The sequence below is a fragment of the Triticum aestivum genome, chromosome 4A (genome assembly GCF_018294505.1).
Source record: "Triticum aestivum cultivar Chinese Spring chromosome 4A, IWGSC CS RefSeq v2.1, whole genome shotgun sequence".
In the NCBI taxonomy this organism is placed as follows: Eukaryota; Viridiplantae; Streptophyta; class Magnoliopsida; order Poales; family Poaceae; genus Triticum; species Triticum aestivum.
In genome coordinates, this window is record NC_057803.1 from 562,248,084 (window position 1) to 562,268,196 (window position 20,113).

Consider the following 20,113-nt stretch of genomic DNA (forward strand, 5'->3'; position numbering starts at 1 on the left):
ATACTCTTACATACGGTTGTCTTTTGATCATCTACTATGTTTTCTTGATTACTGTGATTTTAGTTGTTACATAGGAATTTGTTTGATTTTCACTCCAACCAGCCACATCCATTTTGTTTGCTTCCTTTCCATTTCTTGTTTCAGATTTCATACAATCTGTCTATGACACGTACTGGACCTAAGTAGAGTAAAAATGCCTAAACGTTTCGATTACAAGCCCATGGAAGCGATGCGTGCCAGTTACATTGCGCTAGCAGACCAAGTGGAGTCCTGCCGTTACATTGCGCTAGCAGACCAAGTGGAGTCCTGCCGCAATGTAGGCAGACAAGGATTAATGAACCAGTTACTATATACAATTCGATTGGAACCAAAAACAAATAGTATTAATTCACCTCTACTTGTGCTACTTTACGAGATTTCTGTTTCCTTGATAATTGTGTTCTATACTGCCATACAAACCAGGAGATGAATTCTTCCCTCACTACTCTGTGTGACACACAAGGGAAAAACCTGCATCAAATTAAGGGACCAATTTAAAATGGTTCGGCAAAGGGTCACCATCTGATCCCAATGGACAACCCCATTCATCGATACCCTTGAAGGTTTCACTAGATTACTGACCTCTGCACAAATATTCTGCATCCTGTTTTTCCCGTTTAAATCTGACTTTGCACTCTTGCTGGTAATTTCAGCTACTTACTGTGGTCGATCAAATCTTGGTTCACCCATGTTTTAGATGCCGACACTGTGATGCAGCTTTCTGGTAGGAAGAATAAGCGGACAGGTAGGCTCATTAATTCCTCAAACAGGCCAGAAGCCTAAATTTGCCCTACTGTATATCCATGATCACCAGACTGACAAAGAAATTGAAAATAGAATGTGTGCTTTGTGTAATGATAACAGTTTAGAATTGCTAGGGACCGAATAAAGGACTAACCTGACCAGTGCATACCATTAGAATATTGGGTCCACAATCAGATGCAGATGTCCAACATAATTTACCTACGTCTGACAACATTGCTTTGCTAATTGTTGGTGTTTTTCGCAACTGATACATTCAAGAGAGATATTATCATGCATGACAAGCAACGTGGCTTGCACTACATCTCCAACTTAAATCATTCCCTTATGCCCTTACAGTACTCAATATTATTCCCACATGGTGATCCTGAATTTCATTTGGCATTCAATACACTGATGCTCACCTATTACCTCCCAAGGCTTGCAAAATAATTAAAATGCTAGATTATTACGCATATTGCTGCCATTACAGACCTGGCCAATACAACCCGTACACATGATGTGGTAGGGCTACATCCCAGCTACAGGTTCATTGTTACACATGCTTAGAACAGAACCGCTGTTTATTGTTCGAAAATAAATTGAGTTCAGATCTGGCCTGACATTGACAAAACGAAGCAAGATGAACTAAGTGATGATATTAAAAGAGGTCAAGTTTTTGGACATGATGCAGGATTTTGTTTTCTCTACAAAATTGTTTCTAAATCACATATAATCTTTGTTCATCAACACCTTCGTGGCTTCAACTTGTTGATTTCTCAGATTTTCAAGCACAAGGATTTCACTTTTTCAATTCCTCCGTCGTATCATCAATCTCAAACCTATATGATTCAGTGAGCTTCTCTATCATGGCTATAGCTGCATCTTCCTCAGCATCCACATCAGTGTTCAACGGCCTGGTCAAGTCTACCTGACATATTTTCTTTATGCTAATAATAACGACTTTCATGCAACTATACTCGGCTCTTCTTCCATCAATCTTCTTAAGAATTTCATCTAAAATTACCTTCCGAGAGACGTAAACAATCCCCAAGTTATATGTATATTCGGGCTAACCCGTACACATAATTGTGAAAGGAGAATCACCAAGACAGTTACAAATAATTTAATCATGTGAAATATATTACCTCTTGCCACCGTAGCCATGGATCCTTCTTGCTTGAGTGAAGTGCAATGTAGGTCCTCAAACTATTTCAGGGGTGTCATGTAGGTCCTCGAACTATGAAAATCGTCATCCAGGTCCTCAAACTGCAATAAGTGTATCATTCAGGTCCAAAATCTCCCTAACCCCCTCTAACTAGCCAGCTGGCGCCGTTAACCGTGAACACTGAACAGTAAAATAGCGTTCCAGTTCCAACATCATTTTTGTACGTGATGAACAGTAAAAATCAAAAAAATCTGAAATTCTTTGGCATTGAAGATACCCTGGTGCGTGAACAGTAAAAATGTTCACTAATTCAAAGAAATGTTCGCGAATATGGAAAAGTTATTCGCAACTTTAGAAGAATGTTCACAAACAATAAATTTGAAAATATGTTCGCGAACCACAAATATTGTTCGCAGGCATGGAAAAAATGTTCGCGACATTAAAAAAATGTTCGCGAACCACAAATATATTTGACTTTAAAAAAATGTTAGTGAACATTTTTTTTTAATTCATGAATAGTTTTTCCAAATTCATCGTTCGCGAACATTTTCTTAAAGTCGTGAATATTTTTCTAAAATTCATGAATATTTTTCTAAAATTCATGAATATTTTTTCCAAATTCATCGTTCATGAACATTTCTTTAAAGGTACGAACATTTTAATTAAAGTCGTGAATATTTTTTCCAAATTCATCATTCACGAACATTTTTTAAAGTCGCGAATATTTTTTCCAAATTCATCGTCCGTGAACATTTTTTTAAAGTCGCGTATATTTTTTCCAAATTCATCATTCGCGAACATTTTTCTGAATTAATGAACATTTTAATGTTCATACACCTGGGTATCTTCGATGTCAAAGGTTGTCAGTTTTTTTTTTTTTTACTGTTCATCGTACACTGTTCATCACGTGCAGAAATGATGCTCGGAATTTAACGCTGTTTTACTGTTCACAGTTCACTATTTCATTGTTCATGTTTAACGCCGCCAGCTGGCCGGTTAGAGGGGGTCAGGGAGATTTTGGACCCGAATGACACAGTTACTACACTTTGAGGACTTGTATGACAATTTTCATAGTTCGAGGACCTACGTGACACCCCTGAAATAGTTCGAGGACCTACAGTGCACTTCACTCTTCTTGCTTCGTCTGACACTAACCCACATGCAGCTTACAACAGGTCATTATAAAGAGCAAACCAAGACACAGTTTTATAGTGTTAATTAAGTGTAAAGTAAAATGGTAACTGAATCATTAACTTTCCACTACCCACTCAACTAGCATTACAGTTCGGACAAATACAAATAATAAATTACAAACTTGTGCATTCATCTTTAATTAAAGGAAAAGACGGTCATTCCTACCCATATTCTGAACATATCATGGAGCAATGTTCAAAACAAACATAAAACAAACATAAATTTTCAAAAGCATCTCTGTTATTGCATCAACGATGGGCGGGCGCGGCAACGCGCGGCTTCATGGTCTAGTTATATACTGAAAGCACAATACTAAAGACTGATACAAAGATGTGCTAGAAGTTCCTAAAAGAAAAAAGCAAAACATTCGGTCGTCGATTCGTTAGATCCATGTAGTTATACCTAAACTGATCACATCCGTTCAATCTTCACAACTGTACCGAAATTAAATGTAGATATCATAACCAGTAGAGTTTCACATCTCGGAAAACAAATCACACCTGGTGGTTTAGCATTATTGAGGTGAGACATATCTCACATGATTCTTTTTAGTGCGCATTTTAATTATTTGTTGAAATATGAACTATAAATATAGCCTGATTTAAACATGTTTGTCCTCATCATAGACATCAGCGCTAATCTCATGATATGTATAGTTATGAGATTGGAACGCGATAAGAGTATTAGTGGCAATAGAAATATTACTCTTACCAATTTATGTTATGTAGATAATTCATATTGTTGATAATTTATACAATTCCTCAGGGGTGATTGATATATATGTCTTAAATGTATCTATAGTTTGAAATTTTCATGTCATGTTCTTAGCGAACATGCAAAGTTGTGACCTTTTTTTAACACACGAAGGGACCATAAGGTTCCCGAAACTACTGCATCTATCTGAAATGATAGTGCACTAACGAAGGACCCTGAAAGAAATAAACTTTACACATCCTCCCTTTTTGCAAATAGGACCTTAGAAGAAAAGGTAAAAGCAATTGAATCCTACCATGTCAACCGCGCCGGAGCTAGGGCAGCCACCATCTCCGGCAGAAACCTTGCCATCTTAGGGCAAAGGTTAGAGGGCCTCACCACGGAGGTTGTAGAAATGCTTGCCGGAACCTTTTCATTGATTGATCTTCCATTCCGATGGCATAGGTTGATGTAGTGGAAGAAAATTGATCAGTGAACTCCACACAGCATACATCCCAGTGGCGGAGCTTGAGCAAAATTTAAGAGGGGGCCATGACTCAAGGAGAAACAATTAGTAGGCCAAGAGGGACTAATCACTCGTTGAAACACTAATTAGGCCTGGCATAGCCCCCCCTTGCTCTACACTAAGCTTCGCCAGTGATACATCCCCTTGGATCCTTGATCAAAAGAGCATCAAGAACCAAGATGGTGCTCACCCCTTACCCACCTCCTCGGCGGCAAAGAGGGAGTCTGCTCCTCCCAATCTAAGAGTCCGTCGAGCTTATTTAGGAAGCCTTAGCCAGATCCAGGCCAGACTGCCACCGTCCAAAGAAAAACTCATCTACAACCCTGTGATGGCATCCTCGCGGAGGAAAAAATCTTGGCCTTTTTCATCATACGTTGATCTCCGATCGATGTTCCCATGATCAGTGGCGAATCTTGCACAAAATTGAAGGGTAGGCTCAAAACATCAAGTTTCTAAGTCTACTGAGCAAATTCATTGCAGTTTACATGTTAAACACCTCAGTATAATTCTTAAGTTGCATGTTTAGCTGAAATATGATTTTTGGAGGGTAGGCTTCAACCTATTGAAGCCCCCCTAGTGGAATCGCCACTGCCCATGATGATGTGTGAGTGGAAAATACGGATTCGGATGAAATTGCGCGTTCTCGGAGTCTGCATAACTGGGTACAGGGAAAACATGATGTGGGTAATGTTTAAAAATACTGGTTCAAATCATCAGTATACGAGTCGTGCAAAAAGACTATCAGAAATCCTTTAATTCAGAGAAGCTCTAGTCTTTTTGGACGGATGTATATGAAGCCTGTCACAAGGGTTCATAGTTGGACACATGGCTTTCTTCCTTGCGGAGCAAAACGCGTCCCAGGCCAATCATTCATCGGGTCACGGTGGGAAGCCGCGGAGCGATCGGTCGGTGTCGGCGTCGCACTCCACCACAAATAAGGCAGGCAGGACAGGGTGCTCCTACCCCAACCTCTCGTCCCGGCCGGCTAGCAGTAGCATGCTCCGGCCGTGCAATATATGTGGATGGTTTCCTTTCTGGAACTCTAACACGGACATGACGCGAAGCCGTGCAGCTGGTCCCTTTTTGTTAGAAGAAGCCGTTCGTTCCCGGGTCGCTCGCCGTGTAAAATGGGCCGTGGCTCGGTGGCTGTCCTCCCACCTCCGTCGCTCCGAGGTGCTTCGCGGTTAAGCCATCCATGTCCCGAGGAGTGGAATGGAATGGCCGTACAACAGCGCCAGGGCAAGCGCGTGCTGATGGAGCAACATGAACATACTAATATGTGCTACATACACAGGTGGCGTTGCTTTGTCTTGCGTGGATTGTCGCGTCGCCCTCCGCGATCCCGACTCCGTCCCCTCCGTGAGGTCGATCGATCCAATCTGCGCACGAGTCATGACACCACGGTGTGCACGGTCGCCGCGCCGAGCTCGCTAGCTAGCTGCCCGGAGCGTCTGCATTCTACTCGTGCCTCGTAGCACTGTACTAGCACGTATGTCCGTGCGTTGCAATAAGATAGATTTTTTTTCAAGAAGCAACGAGAGACGTAAATGATGTGTCCATCAAAAACGGTCTCCGCAGCAGTGCACGACAGAGCGAGGAGCTGCGGCCTTCTCGCGGGTCATATATGGCCAGATCTTGATAATGGTGGGTTAGTCAGCGTGGCGGCGACCACCCAACTCATGTGTTTTTCCTTTCGGCCCTCTGTTTCCGGGTTGTGGCCCTCCTCATCTGGTGGCTGTGTGGCGACCTTTGGGCACATTCGTTTCGATCACTCTCTCCTGTGACAGCGTAACCGGATAAGTTACCAATTTGCAGTGCATAAATCCCATTTCATTATCATAATCAGGCATGAATGTTCCTTTTTTATCAGCGAGGATCGACGGACCGAATGCGAAGCAGTAGCAGAGTGTGGCTAAGGCCCAATACAGCCTGGGCGATAGAGCAATCATTTTTGTTTTTTGTCTTAAAAAAATATGTTTGCTTTTTCTTGGGCCAGCTGCTTGGGAGCTACTATATGACGCTAGTTGCGTCAAATAGCACTCTAGCGGGCACAGAAGCAACATGTGTTTGTAAGGGGCGAGTAAAAATACAAAAAAAAGAACGAGTTGAAGGATCGACCTCACGACGTCAAAGACCCAACCACGTGTTGCTAGCCACTCGGAACAAATTTGTCCTACTAACCAATGGCCAGCACGAAAATTGAAGAACATACTACAGCGTCAGTTTCGAAGAAAAAAGTTCTTTTTTGACAATTTCAAATGATATAAGAATTAATTTATGAATATTCTTAGAAACATAAGGAAATTGAAATCCAATTTTTTAAATGTCATACATTTTTAAGACAAACACGAATAAAAATTAAATGGCAATATTTTTTCAAAACATGAACCGTTTGTAGAAACACGGACATTTTTTGAATTTGTGAACAATTTTTGAAAATGGGAGCATGTTTGGAGCATTCAGACAATTTTTGAAAATGTGTTTTTAAAATGTGAATATTATTTTGAATTTGTGAATATTTCACTAAAACAATAATAATGATCGAATTTGGAACATTCTTTAAATGCAAATTTTTCCTGAATATCTCTCACAATTTTGGAAAACCCAAACATTTTATTATAAAATGGGAACATATTTGCATTTTAAACAAATTTGGTAACGAGAAAAAAAATTAAAGGTCTGAACATTTTTCCAAAGTAGGAACCGAAATTTAAAATACAAAATATGTTTTGAAAAATTGAACTAAATTGAAATTTAAACGTTTTTAGAAAATTATTAATTAACGAAAAAAGGAAAAAATAAGAAATTTGAAAGGGAAAATAAAAAGATAAAGGAACAAAATAGAGACAAAAATAGAAATAGAACACAAAAAAAGATGAAAACGGGCCAGCCCAGTATTGGGCGCCCTATGCTAAGCTACAACTATTGGCCGCAATGCGGCAAATCGGATTTCCCCAGCTGCTTGGGCAGGAAAATAAGTGGGCTGGCTTCACAGGGCCACAATGCGCGGCCCACGTACAAAATTCTATGCAAACTAATTTTCCTTTCCAGCAAACAGACGCACAAAAATTTACTACCACCTCGGATTTTTAAAAAATCAGCGGTGAAGGATGAAAAAATTGGATAAAAGCACCTTGCTTTAGTTTTTGAAAAAATGGGAACATTTTTTTCATTTTGGACAAATTTCGAAAAAAGTACAAAAAAATTCAAAACTGGAACCAAAATTTGGAATTATTATTTTTTCTGGAAATTTTAACAAAAATGAAATTATTAACGTTTTGCAAAATTATGAATTTTAAAAATGGAGAATAATAAATTTGAAATGGAATAATAAAAAATAATAAGGAAAGAAAAAGAGAAACAAACAGAAAAAGAAAAACAGGAATATAAATTGAACACAGGAAAAAAAGAAAAAAAATGGGTTGTCCCAGTATTGGGCGCCATGTGCGATGTTTCGACTATTAGCCTCGGCGTGCGGCAAATAAGATTTTTCCAACTGCGTAGACATGAAAATAAGTGGGCTAGCTAGTGGGCTGGATTCGCTGGGCCACAGCGCGCGCAGCCAACGTACAAAATGCTGTACAACTTTTTCCTTTCTAGCAGAGACGGAGGCACAAACAAATCAGCCCTCACATTTGCCTGGATGTAGGGTTTCGTTTAGGCTGCATCCGCGGCCGTCGGCGCCACAAGGAATCTTTTGGTCCCCTCGCCTCCGGCTGCCATTTTCGCACCTAGAGGTGGGGGGACCTCGCATCTTCAGAGTGCTCCGGTCTTTCTCATCATTTAGTGATCATCATATTTTGTGAGAATAAATTTACACTGGTTCTTTTGGCGCTGCCATGAGGTTAGAGAATTTTATGTCCTCAAAGATCTGATTATTCGGATCTGATGAATTTAGGTTGGTGTGTCAAAATTTTATGTTGATTTGATTCTTTGTGAAGTTGAAGTGTTTCAGCAACATCATGGTGAAGATATTGTGATCCGACGTCCTACACATCTAGGGGATCAACCGTGGCCCGAGTACGTTCACCGATCAAGGCTTTCCATCTTTTTGGATGGGCGACTCAAGGTGCTTTCAAAAATCATTATTGGTAATATTCGTGCGGGTGAAAGAGTGACAACATTGTTGCCCCAGTCCAATTGCAGCCTTTTTACCGAAGTCTTTGGAGTATTTCTTCTAACAGAGATTGATGCAGGGGAAAAGTCGTTTCCAAGAGATTTCATTGTAATTCTTAGTCAGAGGAGTTACTTTGTGTTTTCTTGGATCTTAGATTCGAATCTATTTACTTGTAATTGTTACGAGTATGAATAAAATTACATGTGTTTCTAAAAAAACAGATAGAGGCACAAAAAATTAGTACCACCTAATATTGAAAAAAATATTTTCAGCGATGAACGGATAAAAATTAGAGAAACATTCGTTACTTTATTAGTAGGTAGAGATATATTTGGTGTCATGGAACATGTGTTACCTCATGAATTGCAATTTTTTATTAGAATCTCACAAAGCCTTATTACAACATCATAATGTCACAATGTTTATTGAGACAAAATCGAGATCGCCAGGTTGCCCTAGGCAAACATGACGACTAAACCCTAGAGATAATGCATAATTTGGGAGATTATGAGCCTCCACATGAGAGGTACTAAACTCATGGCTAAAGCACAAAACTGAAAACTCATTAGCCTTAGCTGCGATTTCATGAATATAGCAAAGAAATTTGCACAACTTCCTTTGGTAGCATCCGCTGCCACCGTACAATATGATACAAAAAAGAACCAAGCGCTTGAACCTCACTAATAGCCAATGTATCAAGAATTTGTGGGTCACTAGGAGCATCTACTGCCGGGCACCCTAAAGCCCCTTCATACGCTTGGCCGGACGGCTTGGTCAAGTGACCAGTCACAAAAAGTGACCAAGACGGGCGTCTCAAACATCCGGGCTGGCCGCACCCTTTATATTCAGCCCAAATATATGGTGAATAGGGGGGCGCCCGGGCGCATCCGCCTCGTCGGACCTGGCAGTCCTACCCATCAGTAATTGCACCAAATCCATCCTCTCAACCTACCGGATCCATTTTCTCTATCCTTTCTTTTTTCTTCTTTGCGACGGACGTCTCGCAGCTCCGTCGCCCCCATTGCTCCGCAGCCGTTTCGAGACTTTTGCTGCCAGCACCGGCACAACAGTTCTCTCTCGCTTCCTCGGCGCCTAGGAGGTCGTCGCCGGCCCGGGCGCCACCGCGGTACGTTCAGCAACTCTCAGGCTGCTTCTTGCACTCTATGTTTTCGACACATTATCCGAACCATTTTTTTTGTAATTTAATAGCATGGAAAATGATAAGTTTTGATCATTCGATGGGTGAGGAGTATGGACCGATGTGTGAGAGCCTGGCTTATTAGCGATGATAGACTACTCATATCAACAAGGAATTCCTTCTTTTCCAGGAGCCCATTCGAAAAGAACTCCAAAGTTAAGTGTGCTCAGCTTGGAGCAATTATAGGATGGGTGACCGACTAGGAAGTTGGTCCCAGGTGCGCATGAGTGAGGACAAAGTATGCATGCACTAGTAGAAAAATGGCCATTTGTCCCGGTTCGTAAGGCCCATTTGTCCCGGTTAGGGAACCGGGACTAAAGGGTCGATAGTAAAGCCCTATACCTTTAGTCCCGGTTCTTACACCAACCGGGACAGATGGGCCTCCACGTGGCCGCTGTGGCGAGCCCGGGCAGGAGGGCCTTTGTTCCCGGTTGGTAGCACCAACCGGGACCAAAAGGCATCCACACGTCAGTAGCTGGCAGGAGTTGAGGTTTTTTTTTGAAAGAGGGTGGTTTACGGGGTTTTAGGGGGGTTAATTTAGGGTGTTAGCTAGCTAATAGAGAGAAGTGTCCTCTCTTATCTCCGTGCTTGGTCGACGCTACGTACTATACGTATAGAGAGGCCCTCGACACACTAGCTAGTAAGCAAATGAAGGAAACCATTAAGTACAGAAGTTCGTCATGAACATATGCATACTGAGAGAAGTGATATCGACCTCTCCTTCTCCGAGAGATTGGGCGAACAACAAGTTTTTGTATATCTATCTGACGCTACTGGCTACATATATACAACATTAAGATGTCTTACAATATAATCCCCTAATTATATATGAACTCAGCTGCAACATGGTATTCTCCGTCTTTATTGATGACGTGGTCAAGAAAGAATCCCGCCAATTCCTCTTGAATTGCTTTCATGCGATCTTGTGGTAGGAGTTCATTCCGCATCTGCACGTCTAATTTGAAGAAGGGGGTTAATACATATATATGAATGAAACTCAACACAAATGATGGTGTAATAAAATGAAATTGTGAATATTATTGCTTACGCACCCCATATTGGCTTTTAGAGTAGCCCCGTTGATTTTTGCAAGTCGCGTTGTAGATGAACTCGCACACGTAGTATCCACAGTAATCATTCCCTTGTTCCTGCCACAAGAACTTTACGAGAAATAGAGGTCAATCAAACTGATAATGATAGCATTATAAATGGCATTAATGAAAGTAGCTAGAATCAACAGGAGATACGCGGAACTAGCTAGCCAGTAGTACTTACTTTCGGGTATGTAAATCGCAGCTCCCTCGGCAGTCTTGGAGATTGTGCGGTGAATACTTTCCAAACCCTGTGAGACAAAGAAAATAATTCCTTGATATCAGGAAATGAACAAAAAGTTGTTGATATGGTGCGATAATGATTGATTGAACTTACTTCTTGAGAATTTTAGTCATGTCCGCATAGGTCTCGGGATCTTTTCGTCTCGAGTCTAAGACGGTTACTAGTCCCTGCTCAAGCTTAATCTCCAGGAGAATATAGTGGTAGCTGCGCATGCATGCATAACTCATCAATTACATTACTATAACCTCGAGTAATAAGGGAAAGCGAATATGCACAAGACAGTAACACTCACTTGAATTCGTAAGGAAAGAGTATTTATCTTTGTTTTGATTTTTTACCAACGATTTGAGCAAGTTGGCCTCGGTTTCTTTGGCTTTAAATTTAACCGTAAATTCATCTATGAGATTTGTGTTAATGAACCCAATATCATACATTTCTTCTTTTCTGCATTCGACGATCTTCAATCTGCATAATATAGTGAGGATAATTATAAATACATGAAATGAAAGAGTTGAGCTATATATAGAGACTTAATGACAGAAGTAGTACTTACAGACAGTAGCAAGTGACTATTAATTTATCGAGGGCCTTTTGATTGAAAAACTGGAAGAACTCCTCAAATGGAATTCTTTAACTCTCAGCGTCAAAGTATTCGTCCCCCCAGACTCTCTGTAGGTTTCCATGTACCAATCATGGAATCTTCGCATCATCGTTGTTAGAGATCTTTTATCTTTGACGAGAGGCTTCCCGTAACGGTATTTGTGTTTGTCCATCTCCAAGAAATCATAATGTACATCGTCGGGCAGGTAATCTCCAAGATTGGTATTGGGAAAAATCTCCAGATGATTAGCGACGGTATCGCTAGACACATTGAGCGGGGGGGGAGGGGCACGATTGGTTCGCTTGTGCGCCGAGCTGGGCAATTTTTCCCAACTCATCGTTCTGCTAACCTTCGATCACTGATAGTACTTCCCGACCGCTCCGCTTCCTTATATACCTTTTCAGTAATGCGCTCATAGTTGTTTTTTGGCGGAGAGGTGGTGGTTTCTTCAGGGCATCGATAGTGCACTTTACTTTCATCGGATCTATCTTCTCCTCCGAAGGTGGATGTCTCTTTGCTTTCACCGCTTCAAAGAAGTCCCTCACTTCGGCTTGGACGATCTCCGTGTTTTCCTGTTCGGTCATCTCGTATGGTAACTTCTTTATAGGCTTGAGAGATGGACCGAATCTGTATTGCCTCCCGCCTCTGGCTGTACTGCTAGACGCCGGAGCAGACAGAGCGACTGCGGCTGTCTTCTTTCCTTGCTTATGAGGCGGAGGAGAAGGACTACGACGCACCGGGGCAGCCGGAGCGGCGACGAGTCTCTTCCGACCTTGCTGACGAGGCGGAGAAGGAGGAGGCTGGCTGCTCGAGCGCGCCGGCGCAGGCGGAGAAGGAGGCAGAGTGCCGCCACGCGCCGAAGAAGGAGGTTGAGTGCCCTGATCACTCGCCGGAGGAGGAGGCGGAGGAGGAGGCGGAGTGCCCTGACTCGCCAGAGGAGGAGGAGGAGGCGGAGGCGTCCGGTTCGGAAGGTTGATGAGCTCCTTCCGCCATAGGCATGGAGTCTTCGGAGCAGAACCCAGCCGAGTCTCCCCTTCACCGGTAGGGTGGTCAAGCTCGAGGTCCTCAAATCCCTCCGTTATTTCGTCCACCGTCACCCTAGCATATTCTTCTAGAATTGGACGACAGTGAAAAGTTGCATCGGGTTCAGGAGGTTGAACAGAGCCGACAACCGCCTTGACTTTGAAGTTGTTCCATTGCGTCATAAGGTGGAAATGTTGAGACTCCGTGATAGCATCCACGAGGTAGCTAGCAGGAGCCGTGAAGACAGGCTCTAGCTGAAGCAGCTCGGTGGAAGCCACACTGCTTCTCCGCTGAGATGGCGGGGTATCTTCGGGGGTAGCTTCCGCAGGTCGCTTGCTACGAACTGCTTCTCATTCCTCTAGCCCTTGTACCCTTGCGTGTAGCGCCTGGAGTTGGGTCTGCTCCACTTTCTTCCTCCTCTCCTAGCATTTGTAACAGCCTGCGTTAGGAAACCCAGCCTTCCACGGAACGGAGCCTGGCGTGCCTCGTGTCCGTCCAGGGTGCTCAGGATTCCTGAGGGCCATTGTGAGCTCGTCATTCTATCTGTCTGGAAGGAACGTCCCTTGCTGCGCTGCATCGATATACTGCTGAAGGTTCTTGATAGGTATTTCAAGTTGGTCGTTCGTCCAAACGCACTTTCCTGATACAGGGTCCAAGGTTCCGCCAACCCCGAAGAACCAAGTCCGGCAACGGTCTGGCCAGTTCAATGTCTCTGGTTCGACCCCTTTATGAAGCAAGTCATTCTCAGGCTTGGCCCACAACGGTCGGGCTTTGAGGTAGCCACCTGACCCTGTGCGATGGTGAAGCTGCTTCTTCGCAGAATTTTTCTTGTGTGTCGCTGACATCTTCTTACTCTTGTCCGATGTCTTGTGGGCCACAAATGTGGGCCATCGATCTCTGGTATTCTCATACCGGCCGGTGAATTCTGGTGTCTTTTCTTGGTCGACAAACGATGTTTTCAGCTCATTCTTCCACCTCTTGAATAGATCTGCCATCTTCTTAAGAGCACGAGACTTGATCAATTGCTCTTTAACTAGCTTCTCCGGTTTCCTCTGGCGGTAGGGTGAAATTTGCCTTCAGCGCGGTCCAAAGATCTTCTCCTCTGTTCCTTTCTTCTTCTCCTCTTTCTTTTTCTTCTTTTTTTCTCTTCTTATTTATTTCTCCTATTCTTCCTCTCCTCCTCTTCTTCTCCTTCTTCTTCTCCTTCTTCCTCTTCTTATTTTATTTTTTCCTCTCCTTCTTTTTCTTCTAAATATGAACATATACATAAATGACTTTGATCATACACAAATTTCCTATACATACACAATACAAACATATACATAAATGCCTTTGATCACACACAATTTTCCTATACATACACAATATGAACATATACATAAATTGACAAAGAAAATTCTATGAACAAAAAAAAATCATAAAAATTCTATCAACATAAAAATTCTAACTTTTGCATATTCTTTGCATATGAACATACATACATTTTCTTATTTTTTTCTTAAATGTAACTTTTGCATATATGAACATACATACATAAATTATACATACACGGAAAAAAAATTGCTATGAACAAAAAAACATCATATATGAACATTTTGTATATACATCCATATCAACCCGTCCATACATACATACATACATGGACAAAAATATGTTATGAAAAAAACATCAGTAGTAATTATTTTTATAATGATTTGGCCTCAAAAAATCTTTTATTAGTATTTTCAAACTCTAGAATAACCCTTTTGCTCTAGAACTATTTCAAATAATTCTTTTCAAATGCCACAAAAATTTGGAGAAGTCCTCTGATGCCTATAGATCATTTTTATGCAAAAACCCACTTTGGTCATTTGAGAATTTTGAGCACAACTTCCATTTTTCAATTTTGGTCCAATCTTGGCATTGAACTACAACCCTATTTTTCCTTGCTAAAAAAATTCTGAAATTTTTACATCTTGTAGTCCTTTGAACTAAAGCTTTAAGTCCAGAAGGGCAGCCCCAATTTCATCTAGCAAGTCCACCAAAAAAATCATGTAGTTTCTGTCCAGCATTAAATTGTAATAAAACATGCACTAACAAGTTTTTCCTTTTATCAAACCAACTTGACCATCTTCACTAACATCTAGGGAGACATCATCCTGCCAAGTTTCACATAAAACAAAGTACCCTAGCTAGCCCTAGCATTTCATCAAACACCTTGTGGACATGGCTGAAAACATGCAATTCTCTGAAATTTTGCAGTGAACCAACTTCACCATCATCACATACATGGAGGAAGGACAGAGGAGAGGGGTGGGAGGGAGGAGGGAGTACCGGCCTGTCCGGCGGGCAGTGGTGCTGCGGCGTTGACGGCAGGGTAGGGGCGTGGCGCAACGTCGGGGTAGGGCAGGGGCGTGGCGACGTTGGCGTTGAGGTCGAGGCAGGGGCACACGGCGGCGGCGGCGAGGTCGAGGCAGGGGCGCACGACGGCGTTATCGGGCAGGGCAGGGGCACGATGGCGTCGGGGCGACGCAGGGGCGCACGGCGTCGGCGTCGGGGCAGGGCAGGGGCGCACGGCGTTGGCGTAGGGGCAGGGCAGGGGCGCACGGCGTCGACGTCGGGGCAGGGCAAGGATGCACAGCGTTGGCGTCGGGCCAGGGCAGGGGCGCACGGCGTCGGCGTCAGGGTAGGGCAGGGGCGCGGGGGCGTCGGGGCAGGCAGGGGCGCGACGACGTCGGGGCAGGCAGGGCGCGGCGAGGGCGTCGGCGTCAGCGTCGGCGTCGAGATCTGCCATTTTTTTTGAACTTATTTAAACTCCAGAATTTTTGTGTGTTTAAAATGCACCATTCAAAGCCACATCATCAATTTTCAACCCTTTCTGACTTCATTTGTTATTTTTCATGTATTTATTAAAAAAATTGAGCTATAAGACCCTGAAATTCAAAAGCATTTCAAATAAACTCTGAAAAGGTTGAAAGTTGGCATGGTATCATCATTTCACCCACATAGCATGTGCTAAAAAGTTGAGAGGGTTAGGGCATCGACAACACATAAAACCATTCTGCTTGTTTGCCTCAGCCACTTCGAGAAAATTATGCAGGCCCTTAATGTACTCGGAGGTGTGTCGTCTGTCACCGTGCATCCACTGCCGGTTCATCTGCGTGCATTATATATAATTATGTGTGTCAAAAACTATTACAGATTCACATGGATATATAAGTGACCAAATTAATAGAAGTTCATCATCACATTAAAACCAAAGTACATACATAGTTCAAATTGAACAACAGATAGCTCTCCAGAGCATCTGGTTAAACCATACATTGAAACTATGTAAAACCTTTCAATGCAACAACAAATGCGATCATAATCACAACCAAGGTAACAATTGATTCCACGGCATAATGATACCAAGCCTTGGTATGAATGACATATTTTCTAATATTTCTAATCTTCAACCGCATTGCATCCATCTTGATCTTGTGATCATCAACGACATCCGCAACATGCAACTTCAATATCATCTTCTCCTCCTCATTTTTTTATTTTTTCCTTCAAGTAATTGTTTTCTTCTTCAACTAAATTTAACCTCTCGACAATAGGTTCGGTTGGAATTTCCGGTTCAACTACCTCCTAGATAAATAAAATCTATGTCAACTTGATGGAAATAATTGTCATAAACAATAAATGAACCAAATAGTTATAAAAGATAATATATACCACATCCGAATCACAGCCAGGACGAGGGCCGACGGGGGCGGATACCAAAACCATCGCACTATATAATAACAAGCAATAATAAAAGTAAGAAAATTAGACAAGTATCTATTTAAAGTAAGAATTTTTTTCTTTCAGAAGAAGATAAGAACAAGAGGCTCACCACGGTGGTGCCGGCGACGAGATTGGCGCGGGCAATCGACGGCGGTGAAGACGGGGATGGGACGTGACGGACCGCTAAACCTAGACAAATCTCGGGGAAAATGGAGTTTGGAGGTCGAGCTTTGAGAGAAGAAAGCTTAACTAGTGCGGCTCAGGCATTTCATCGAATACCTCATGTGCATAGGAGGTGAGCTAGAGCACCACAAAGCTCTCCCCCCGCCGGCCAGAAAAAACAGAGCATTTTGGAGTGCTCTACTCGCGGGCGAGGGGTATATATAGGCACACCATTAGTCCCGGTTCGTGGCTGGAACCGGGACTAAAGGACCCCCTTCCGTCCCGGTTCTAGGCACGAACCGAGACCAATGGTTGTGGGCCAGGAGCGAGGTCCATTGGTCCCGGTTCGTGCCTAGAACCGGGACAAATGGGTCGACACGAACCGGGACCAATGCCCACGAGGCCCCGGCCGGCCCCCTGGGCTCACGAACCGGGATGTATGCCCCCATGGGTCCAGGTTCGTGACTGAACCGGGGCTAATGGGCTGGCCAGGCCCGAACCAAAGCCCCGTTTTCTACTAGTGAGGAAAGGCTAGTGTTGCGCTCTGTCGGCGGGATGTCCCCCGGGTAGGCACCGGAGCCCGGTACAAGTCCAAGGCATCTTTTCAAAACATCCGGCTGGCTGGCGCCCCTAAGTCCGGTTGGCCCTCCATCCATCTTCCGGTGCGGGCCGACTGGTAGAGGGTCAGTGGTCGTCTCGTCCAGCCGTACAACAAGACAACCATCCCATGACGGGAGAGCGTGGCTACAGTGTGGCCGTACCCGTTGACTGGGCGACCTACGTCGGCATGGCCCGCCACTTTAGCCCCACGACACCAACCACTCTGTGGCGCGGGACGAGACAAGAAACAGCGCCGTGCAGCCAGCGGGACACACACCCGGCAGGCCCTGTGACCTAGCGGACCCCACCACCGATTCCAGACGATGACACCAGGGCCCCGCGCCCCTATAACTTTACCATTGTATCCCTGGGGGGTCGGCCCATAAGACCCCCTCAGGAGCCCTCAGGACTAGGGGTGTTACCTCCTTCGGAGGGCCCCGAACCTGGGTACGTCTTCTATCACACACTCGCGCGTGCCAACCTCGCCTCCGGAACCCACCGACGTCCTCACGCAGCCCCCCACTGTTAGCCATCTCATGGCATCTGCCGTGATTTCACCATGCCAAAAGTGGACATGATTATGCTTATAAGCATGCAAGAGGAAATGAACCGGCAGGTGGAGCATATTCTCAACTTCCAGGACTCAATCAAAGGGAGAAGAGTGATCAATTGCGATAGGGTGTCCAGAGAACGGCTAGTGCACAAGGACTACTTTGCTATGATCCCAACTTTCCCAGATGATCTATAGTTTCGTCGTAGTTTTCGCATGCAGAAACCATTGTTTTTGCACATTGTGGAAGGAATGAAGGAACATGATGACTATTTCAAGATGAAAAGGGATTGTTGAGGCCAATTTTCTTTCTGTGCTAAGCAGAAACACATGGCTGCTCTAAGGATGCTTGCACTTGGTACTGCCGCAAATGCCGTTGGTGAGCCGGTCCGGATGGGGCAAAGCACATGCCTGAAGACTACTATTAAGTTTGCCCGCGCCGTGGTGAAGGTGTTTGGAGCAGAGTATCGGAGAGAACCAAATGCGCAGGTAAAAATAATTATTGGCTATTGAAGATGCTAGCAGATCAATCGACTGCATGCATGGACAATGAAAGCACATTGAGGTCATTGGCAATAGATTTGTGTAATAACTATGTATTTTGGTACCAACATTCGTTATTACGCGTGACATTGACGTGTACGATGAACATGTATGAATTTGAGAGTCCGAATTTAAAATATGTGAATGTCGGACATGAGATATGAGGGCTGTCTGGATGCGCATGCCTGAATTTGCGAAGCCGGTCAACGAGAAAATGGGTGTTTGGTTGTTTCCTTTTTGAATGACCGTGAATCTTGCAGGCACAAAACGGAGAAGTGGTATGTCAATTCAAAGCATGAGCTTTGACAGATTCCACGGATCCATCGTCAAAGCACGAGGCTTGATAGGTTTCTATGATTTTCCACAATTCTGTGGAATTTGAAAGACCGCTGAATTGACAGGGAAATTCCAGACGCATTTCTCGCTGGAGGTCGGCGGGTCTTCGCGGCCGTGCGTGTGCGTTGATGGTGCGACGAAACCGAATCTGAACGAGAATTCATTGACCCATGACCGCATGAGGTAATCGATGAGGCAAGCTAATTTCGTACGCATTTAGCTGGGTCTACACGGCCTTGTCTGCTGATGATGTTGGTGTGTGACGGAACGGAATCTGAACGAGGTAGGCAATGAGTTGCTTGATCGGATCTTCTGTGGCGCCTCCTGCGATTTTACCATGACATAGCACAGTTATTAGAGTATCCACATCCGGGCATCCTAAACCCGTCTCAAATGTCCGGATAGCCAGACGATCAATAGCCGATCATAAAAAATCGATCCAGCTGGCGTCTTGAACCGGCCCCAAACGACCTGACCGTTCGACACCCTCTCATATCCAGCCCAAACGTAAGGCGGATATTGGGCCGGTCCTGGCATGCCCGGACGTGTCCGCCTGACAGGCCCTGCCCGCCACCGACTACATCACTGTCCCAGAAAAAAGAAACCCAATTCGGCTCCTCGCTCGGAACCCTAGCTCACTCGTCCTCCTCTCTCGCTCCGTCCTCTCCTCTCCCCTCTCCGATTTTGATCCCATCAGGCGACCATATCAAGCTCTTGTAGCCGCTCCGACTTCGACCTGGATGTAGACGAGGAGCTAGCCCTCTGCAGTGCCTTGGAGCAGTGTCGCCGCAGACCCCCCACCGGCACTGGCCCCTCCTGGCCCACGCGCAGCTCCGTGAGGGCTGCATGGTCCGCTCCTCCCCCACGTCGTCCCTTGCCCCCGCCAGCTGCTGCTCCCCCATGTGGGCAGCAGTGGGTTCTTGTACCCGCCTCGCCGGCCCAGAAGCGCACGCCGCCCGCCACGAGAGGCAGCGGGCAAGGGAGAGGGACACGACGGAGCAGTCCGTGCGCTGCCGCCACAGGATGCAGGCGGAGCCCAATGAGGACGAGCAGCTCTTCGCTTGGATCTACCGCCGGTCGCTTACAGCGGCGGATACGGACGCTCGGTGGCTCCGTTGAAAGAATGCCAAGGCGCTCTGGATTGCCATTGAGCAGTCCGAACACGAGGCGGCGGAGGCGGCTCAAAGGGCTCGTCATCCTCTCCAACTCCTCCTCCGACAATGCCGATGACCACAGCGCCTCGTCTGACGACTCGAATGATCCTCCACCAGCCGTTGACGCCTACAGCTGCGCCGATGACCGAAAGGGGAAAGGGCCGGCGAGGAAGTGGTGAAGATCCGCCTTCTCCACTTTAAATTCAAGTTTTTGGATGTAGTTTAAACTTGTTCATCGTATTATGTGCGTTATGTGAACTTTGGCGGTCTATTGAAGATCCGACTGCGATCTTTTGGTGAACGGATTGTGCATTTGTATGTCGCTCACTATGTTCGCTCATGATCTACGTAGTTTTTACCGATGTTGCACGGTTTAGTATGGA